Source organism: Rhinopithecus roxellana, chromosome 15 (assembly GCF_007565055.1).
Source record: "Rhinopithecus roxellana isolate Shanxi Qingling chromosome 15, ASM756505v1, whole genome shotgun sequence".
Taxonomy (NCBI): Eukaryota; Metazoa; Chordata; class Mammalia; order Primates; family Cercopithecidae; genus Rhinopithecus; species Rhinopithecus roxellana.
In genome coordinates, this window is record NC_044563.1 from 79,780,821 (window position 1) to 79,789,232 (window position 8,412).

The window sequence follows — 8,412 nt, forward strand, 5'->3', positions numbered from 1 at the left end:
GGATGGCCAGGGAGGGGCAAGGGAGGTGGTGGTAGGTATAGATGGGAAGTGGTGGGGGGGTAGAATCTGTAGTGTGGGCCCTTCCTCTAGACTCATCCCCATCGCCCCAGCATATATGGGTGGTGATGAGATTCCTGGAGGGTTTTCAGATGCAGTCTCTAAGGGCCTGTATCCATCCCCAAGGTCACATCTGGAATATCCTTTCCCTCAAAGAGGTATCTCAACATCAGCAGAAGCTCCAGCAGGGCAAAAGCCCCACTGTTCTGAAACTGTCCCCGCTGGACCCTGGTGGCAACTGGAGCCTCTGAACTGCATGAGAATAGGGCTCATTACCATTCGGCCTCAGATATGCACCCTGTTCGCTCTTCCTGTTCCATCCCCCATCCCCGACCTCCCACCAGCAGAGGCCAAAGCCATTTCTAAAGACCTTATAATCGAGGGCTTGGGAAGAATCTCTGAACATTCTAAAAAAGCGTCCTCCTTTGTCTTAGTTTTGGGCCCCACCTGCGGTACAGCCCTCATATAGGAATTCAGCATTCCAGATCTATGGCAATGGGGGAGTGGAGGAGACACTGCTCAGAGGCAGGGTTGGCTGGGGGACACTTTCTGGGACCGGAAAGGGGGTGTGCACAGGCTGAGTGTCCCCTGTTTACAGCCTCAAAGGGCTCTCAGCACCCAAGTTGGCTGTATTGACAAACATGCCCCTTCTGGGCTCAGCAGGGATTCAGGCCAGCCTCGGAGGAGTCACAGAACCATTAGAGTCGGTGACCATAGTTTCCTTACAGACAGTGGGGTATGCGCAGAGGGATACCTGGGCAGGAACCACACAGACTTTGCTGCTCCAGAGCTGCCCAGCCCTGCCCCATGACCAGGGCTGCGTTTGCTCTTCAGAGGCCTTTGCAACCACAGGGTGGGCAGGACCCTGGGAGGTAAGAAGGGAGGATGGCAATGCAACCAGGCTTCCCTCAGACAGACCTGGGCCCAGCCCTGCCTTTGCCTCCTAGTTTATAAGGATGCAACCTTGGGCAAGTTATGTGGCCTTTCAGAGCCTCAGTTTGCTCATCCTTAAAATGGGAACAATTGTATCAATTTTGCAGGGCTGATATGAGATGACGTATGGATAGCACTGAGCACAGTGCCTGGCACTGTTCCGCTCTCAATAACAGCATGTGCAGACCTGGGGTGGGAGGCATCCAAAGCTGCTTAGGGCCCCAGCCCCAGGGCCTCCTCCCTCCAGCCCAGACCTGGTGGAACCAAGGACCGGCCTTGAGCCCCCTCCCTCGGAGCGGCTGGAGTGAGCATTCAATCCTGATTAGCTCCACCGGGCTCCCTCGTAACCTTTTCATTAGGAAATTATGTTTAATAGAAATTGTTCTGACACCTCTCAGCAGCGTTTGCCTGCAATTCATTACCACTGGGGAGGGGCAGGTGGCAGAGCGGCTCTGGGGCCCAGCTCCTTGGGGGAGGGGCTGCCCCTCTCCCCACCCCTTTCCTGGTTCAGCCTTTGCTGTATGGGTGGAAGGGACGCAGGACAGAGGTGTTCCTGCTTGGCTTCCCCATAGAGAGGCAGGCTAGCTGCTGAAGCACATCTGGATGGGGCCAGTCACTCTCAGCACCCTCCCCTGGGCCCGATTTGGGACTACCCTGCTGTTGCTAGTGATGTTCATGTGTTAACGGCACTCTCTATTCTTGTTTAGTCCTCACTGTCCTCAGAATGAAGAGAGGCACACAGTGCTCCCCCGCTGCTGGAATGCAGGAAGAATTGAGGTGCTCAGGACCCACCACCTCTTTGCGGCAAACTAAACTCACTCCCCTGCTCCCTTGCTCCCAGAAGTGGCACTGGATGGATCCCATCCAGGTCAGCCCAGGCTGTCACTTCCTACCCTTCTGTACCTAATCCCAGCGCGATGAAGAGTTCACACCTGTTTCTCACTTGAATCAGGGAAGTCTAGTTTGCATTCTCCCGACTGGATGGGCCTGGGGAAGGCAGAGACTGCACTGAATCTTTCATCTCATTGGTCTGGGAATTTGGTTCTGAAGACCAATGCCTTCCAGAACCTTCCTGTCTCTCCCCAAATTCTGGAGAGTTCTGTTTCCAGCACTCAACCATGATGGGGGGTGGGGGGTGGGTACAGGAAATGAGTGTTGAGGGAAAGACATCCCACCTTCTCTCTGTTCCACCTTCCAGATTTGACAACTCACTGGAAAGTTCCTCTCTGTGTCCCTGTTCCCCGTCTGCATCTGAGGCCGCTGCTTTCCCCAGCCTTGGGTTTTCTGCTCTGTGAAATGAACCAGGTCCCTTATCCTGTTCTCCCCTGAAGAAAAGAGGGTGTGTGGGCCTTGGCACCAGAAATGGCCCTTGCCATTCACAGGCTTTGGGGTCTGATGGCAGCTCTGATGCCCCAGCATGCTTTTCCAGCCCAACTGCTGGGGAGACCCCCTTGTCATTTTACCACCGAGTATCTGAAATTAGCAGCCGCCTAATCTCTCTCTGCCATATCACTCAATGGTGTAATTGTGCAGAAAAAAATATATTAAAATGCAAAACACTCAGTTGTACTTCTTTATGTTAAATCCCTTCTTCGCTCTATCTCCCTTTTAATTTTACAAGGTTTTTTCTCTCTCTCCCTTTCATAAAAGGGAGAACTGGGCACGCAGGGAATCATTTCAACTCCCCTATAAATCTCCAAAATGAATACTTAAATTCGAGGAAAAAAATACATTCTTACACCTTTAATTTCCCTGCTATGAAGTGTAATGAAAAAGCCTGATTATTTTTAATTCTTCCCTTTAATAATTCAGCGGCGGAGTGATTTAAGACTAGGATTCATAATTACCTTTCCGCTTTCTCGGCAAATGGAGTTTTAATAGAAATGAGAACTCTGGCGACTGAAATGGATTTCAACAGGTCGCTGGGGGGTCAGGCTCAACACCAATTGGTGGAAGAATGTTCCTAAGGCCCCTCAGGTGTGGGGTCTGGACTGGTTGCCTGGGCCCACGCGGATGGAGGAAGTATATCACCTTGTGCTCACTGGGAATCACCTGTTGTAATAGTAACAGAAGGTCACAGTGTGGTACCTAATGACCCATTTAACCTGGAAGGAAGAAACCAGTGAAAAATGGCCATCAGACAGTCTTCTTGATTAGTAATAATAACTAATAACTATGATGTTAATGATAGCAGCTACCATTAATTGAGCAAATACTGTGTGTCAGGCAGTGTTAAGTGCTTCAGAGACATTCTAGGCAGGCATGGTGGTGTGCACCTGTAGTCCCACCTACTCAGGAGACTGAGGTGGGAGGATCACTTGAGCCTGGCTCACTTGAGGCTGCAGTGAGCTGTGATCATCACCACCACCATCATCCAGCCTGGGTGAGAGAGTGAGACCCAGTCTCTAAAAAGAAAAAAAAAAAGACATTCTTTTTTCTCATTTTCACAATAATCTATTCTACATGGGGGGAAACTGAGGCTCAGAGACTGATATGGTTTGGCTCTGTGTCCCCACCTAAATCTTATCTTGTAGCTCCTATAATTCCCACGTGTTGTGGGATGGACCCAGTGGAAGGTGATTGAATTATGGGGGCGGGTCCTTCTCATGCTGTTCTCATTTAAGTGAATGGTTCTCACAAGATCTGACGGTTTTAAAAACCGGAGTTGCCCTGCACAAGCTCTTTTTGCCGCTGCCATCCACGTAAGATGTGACTTGCTCCTCCTTGCCTTCCACCATGATTGTGAGGCTTCCCCAGCCACATGCAACTGTAAGTGCAATAAACCTCTTTCTTTTGTAAATTACCCAATCTCAGGTATGTCTTTATCAGTCTTGTGAAAACAGACTAATACGGAGAGGACCTAGCAAGTTAAAATTAAGGAAGATGGCAGAGCTGGGGTTTGACCTATATTCTTTCTTATTCTAAAGCCACCACTCCACTGACTAACTTCCCAAGCACTGCCCAGAGCTCATTACCCAAACATTGTACCTGCCTCCCAGGAGTAAGCAGAGATAACCAGACACAGTGGTGGAGCAGAATTAGAGAGAGACCTGTGGAAAGGGCACCAGGTGGGGTCAGAGTCGGAACCCTGAGCCTTCCTACCAGCTCCATGGCCTGTGAGCTTGGAGACACTGGGAAAGCCCCCTTTCTGAGCCTCAGTTTCCTCACCTATGGAATGGGGATAATAAAACCAATTCGTCTAGTTCAAGGGACAGTAATGAGATTCAAAGGAGAAAATACATGTGAAAAAGCTTTGTAAATCCCAATTTGCTCTACAAGGGTGAAGTTTAATTGGTATTATTTGATAACAATATACTTAAAACTGACCCATGTCTGTCCAACCCTCCACAGTCATTTTTCCTGCTCTCTGCATGCCTAGCCTTCCTATCAAAATCCAGCTCATGCCAGGTGCAGTGGCTCATGCCTGTAATCCCAGTGCTTTGGGAGGCCAAGGTGTGAGGATTGCTTGTACCCAGGAGTTCGAGACCAGCCTGGGCAACAAAGCGAGACCGTGTCTCTACCAAAAAAAATAAAAATAAAAAAAATAAAAAATCAGCTGGGTGTGGTGGTGTGTGCCTGTAGTCCCAGCTACTTGGGAGGCTGAGACAGGAGGATCCTTTGGGCCCAGGAGGTTGAGGCTGCCGTGAGCTGTGATTGTGCAATGGCACTCCAGCCTGGGTGACAGAGAGAGACCCCATCTCAAAACAAAAAACAAGCAAAAAATATCCAACCCAGACCTTACCTCCTCCGCCAGAAAACCTGGATTGACCTCTCTCAGGCCCCATTGTTCCATGACCTTCCACTCCCTCTTTGCCTACATTTCCCATTCAGTTGTTTTGAGTCCTTAAGTTCCCTGAGAGAGCACAGAGGTGTGTGTGTGCACATCCTCTAGATTGTCACATCCCAGGCCAGGGCTTTTTTATTCCCTTTGTTTTGTCAGCTCAGAACTCAGCCTCTGCATTCAGTGTATCTCATCAATATGGTTGATTCACTGCCCGAACAGAGACATAGAGGGTGAAAACGCACAGACAATCCCAAACCATGAAATATGGGTATTGGAGTGCTGAGGCACGAAGTGAGCCGCCGGCGCAGACGCGCACACGTGCACGCGCACCCACCCACCCCTACCATCACGCCTGCGCCTGGCTCACCTGAGCTTGCTTCTATTGTGGTTATCCAGTGGGGAAAATTGTACCCAGTGCTTATTTTCCAGTTTATCAGGTGCTTTCCCATACATTAAAGAACATGATTCTCTCAATAGCCTCCTGCAGAGAGAGGCAGGGCCGGGAGGGCGGTTGGATCATTGTCTCCTTTCAGAGCAGGAGAGATTAGGTGGCTCGCTCAAGGTTCCTGGGTGGAACAGGGAGAGCCGGACCTTCAGACGCCGGAGCCATGGCTCTCTCCAAGACAGCCTCAGGGCTGCTGCTGCGCATGGGGAGTTCTGGTATATGTGCCGGGGAGGATCCTGGCTGAGGGCAGAGGGTGCTGCTCAGGGGGCTCAGGACTGCCAAGGCATGAGCTGGGAGATAAAGCCCTTCTTGAGTCCAGCAGGAATTTGCATTCGAACCCAGGCTCCTCAGAGGCAACCCGTTGGGCTTCCCTGTACCGGATCTTACTGAAGACCAGGGCGTTGAGCTTCCCAGCTCTGGAGTCCCCACCCCACCCCACCCACCCTGCGCTCTGTGCTTTGACTTGTGGGAGTTCAACCCCTCGGGGCCTCAGAAGGAAAAGAGGGTGCTGGAGTCAGAGGAGTGGTCTGTGAGGACCTCTGCCCAGACCCGGTGGGTTTCCCGCCTCCCCTTCTCCTATTAGTGCTCCCTGGAATAAGAAGGCACCAGAGGGGCCCTCAGAGACACTTGAGGCCTGATTGGGAATAAGTGTCTGATAATGACTCCCATCAAATGTCAAGCGGCCATGCTGCGCTCCTGGGGCTGATTGCTTCTCCTTGAGGGGGGTGCGTTGGGGGGACGTCTGGCCCTGGATGCTTTGCCACTGCGGAGATGCCACCCCAGGACTTTGTCTCCGAGGTGAGCTCTTCCTGGGCTGGGGATAGCCTCCACTCACTTTGCAGCTGTCCCTGTGTGCAGCAAGGGGTCTTCACCTCTCCTGATACTGCCGAGGGGTGGGGCCTGCAGGCAGGTGGAAACGGTGGGGCTGAATCTAGAGCTGATGTCACTGCCTTGTGTGGGTCAGAGCCTCGCAGCTGGACAGAGGAGGTGGACGCTCAATCAGGCTCTTCACCGAAAAGGGTCCTCCTGCTTCTTCAAGGCTCTGGGTGGCCACAGGCCTCAGCTCCTCAAAGGCTATGGCTTGGGGGTCTTTCCTTTACTCCTATTATTAGCTAGTACTTGGAGAAACTCAGTGACTTAAAACGATATGTATGACTTCTCATGAGTCTAGGGGTGAGCTGGTTGGTTCTTCAGTTCTTGGTTGGGATCACTTGTGTATCTGAGTTTGGCTGTGGGTTGAGGAGATGCTTGTGTTGACCTAGGATGGGTTCCTATGTTTGGGGGTCAGCTGACCGTCAGCGGGTTTAGAGAGGGGATAAAGTTTGGGTGTCATCCTCTCAAAATCTCATGTTGCAGTGTGATCCCCTATGTTGGAAGTGGAGCCTCGTGGGAGGTGTTTGTGTCATGCGGGTGGATCTCTCATGAATGGCTTTGTGCCTCTCCATGGCAACAAGTTTACATGAGATCTGACTGTTAAAAAGAGACTGGGATTGGAATAGTTTCAGAAGGAATGGTACCAGCTCCTCCTTGTACCTCTGGTAGAATTCAGCTGTGAATCCATCTGGTCCTGGACTTTTTTTGGTTAAAAAAAAAAAAAAAAAGAGAGAGGGTAGGGTTTATCAAAGGTCAAATTGTAAGGTCTTTTTCTACTTATATCTCTCAGATCACCCTTTTCCTCTATTACCTTGTTTCTCTTTTAATCTGAGTACTCCTAATACTCTCTGCACCAATGTGTGTGTGTTGATAGGGATGGGGAGGATATGTGTATTTTAAAAATTAATTGCTGAAAAAATTCCACTTTAAACTTATTTGTTTTGTAATATTTGCAGGAAACATTTTGGATGTGATAAAAATATTATGAATTTGGCATATTTGACAATGGTGTGCTAATTCTGTACATACGTTTAATTTTCTTGCTTACCCTTTAGGTGTAAATGTACAACAAATAGGCATTAAACAATTTAAAACAAAAAAAGAAACTGGGGCTTTCCTCTCTCCTCTCTTGCTCCTGTTCTCACCATGTGACATGTCTGCTCCCCATTCAATTTCTGCCATGAGTAAAAGCTTCCTGAGGCCCACCAGAAGCTGAGCAGATGCTGGTGCCATGCTAGTACAGCCTGCAGAACCACGAGCCAATTAAACCTCTTTTTAAAATAAATTACTCTTCCTCAGGTATTATTCCTTTATAGCAATGCAAAATGGACTAATATAGGAGGCCTCCGCTGAGACAACTGGGCCTTTCTCCACTGGGTCTGTCATCCTCCAGGTGGCCGGCCCATGGTAGTTCATGGGGTACTACTGCAGGGCTCTAAGAGAGAACGGAAGGCTGCAGAGTCTCTTGAGGTTGAAACTTGGAATTGGCTCACAGTCGCTTCTGGTAAGTTCTGTTGGTCACAGTGAGTCACAAGGCAGCTCAGATTCAATAGGTGGGGGAATAGACTCCACTTCTTATTGGGAAGAGCTGCAAAACTATGCTGCAAAGGGACATGGATGTACAGAGGGGAGAATTTGAGGACGTTTTTACACTCAATCTACTATGTCCAGTCTCTGCAGCCTCTGTCTCTGCTCCTCCAAGGTCTGAGTAGGAGGACTTGGCTTGGATGGCCAGGGAAGGATTGGCAGGGTTTGACCACATGACCTCCTAGGATTTTTCCACTTCTGACATTTTGGGATGAGCGCGTGATCTTCTGTCAGCAGGTCTGTCACCTCATTTTCCAGCTGTGTGACCTTGGGATACTCACTACTTCTTTTTCTGTCTCAGTCTCCTCATCGGGGAAATGAAATAGTTGGATTAGACCTGATGATTAGATTAGATGGTGAATTGCTGGGGACCTACTCTGTGCTGGGGATAGGCATTTTGGCAGGGAATGGGCTGGAAGAGCTCTAAGGGCCTTCCAGGGAGACAGAAGAGGACTGCAGAGCCCGTAATGGGGTGGACAGGATGGAGCAGCTGGTTCTAACATAAGGTCACGTCCTTCTCCACCACTTTGTGCAAGTCAATTCCCCAGCCTGGGCTCATTTCCGCTTTGGCACAAGTGGGCTGTGAAAGCATCTGGCAAGATAGTGAGACAGCCAGCTTGAGCAACAAGGCAAGACTCCACCTCTACAAAAAAATTTTAAAGTTAGCCGGGTGTGGTGGCACCTGCCTGTAGTCCCAACTGCTTGGGAGGCTGAAGTGGGAGGATCTCTCTTT

At 50.0% G+C, this 8,412-nt stretch overlaps 1 long non-coding RNA gene across 1 annotated transcript in view; it reads left to right on the forward strand.

The window, feature by feature from the left end:
* The window catches only part of LOC104657222, a 122,297-nt gene extending 118,511 nt beyond the window's left edge, over positions 1 to 3,786 (forward strand). Inside the window, exon 4 of the long non-coding RNA XR_747253.2 lies at positions 1,698 to 3,786. This is a non-coding gene — a long non-coding RNA (uncharacterized LOC104657222). The remainder of the gene's footprint in view (positions 1 to 1,697) is intronic.
* The last annotated feature ends 4,626 nt before the right edge of the window (positions 3,787 to 8,412 follow it).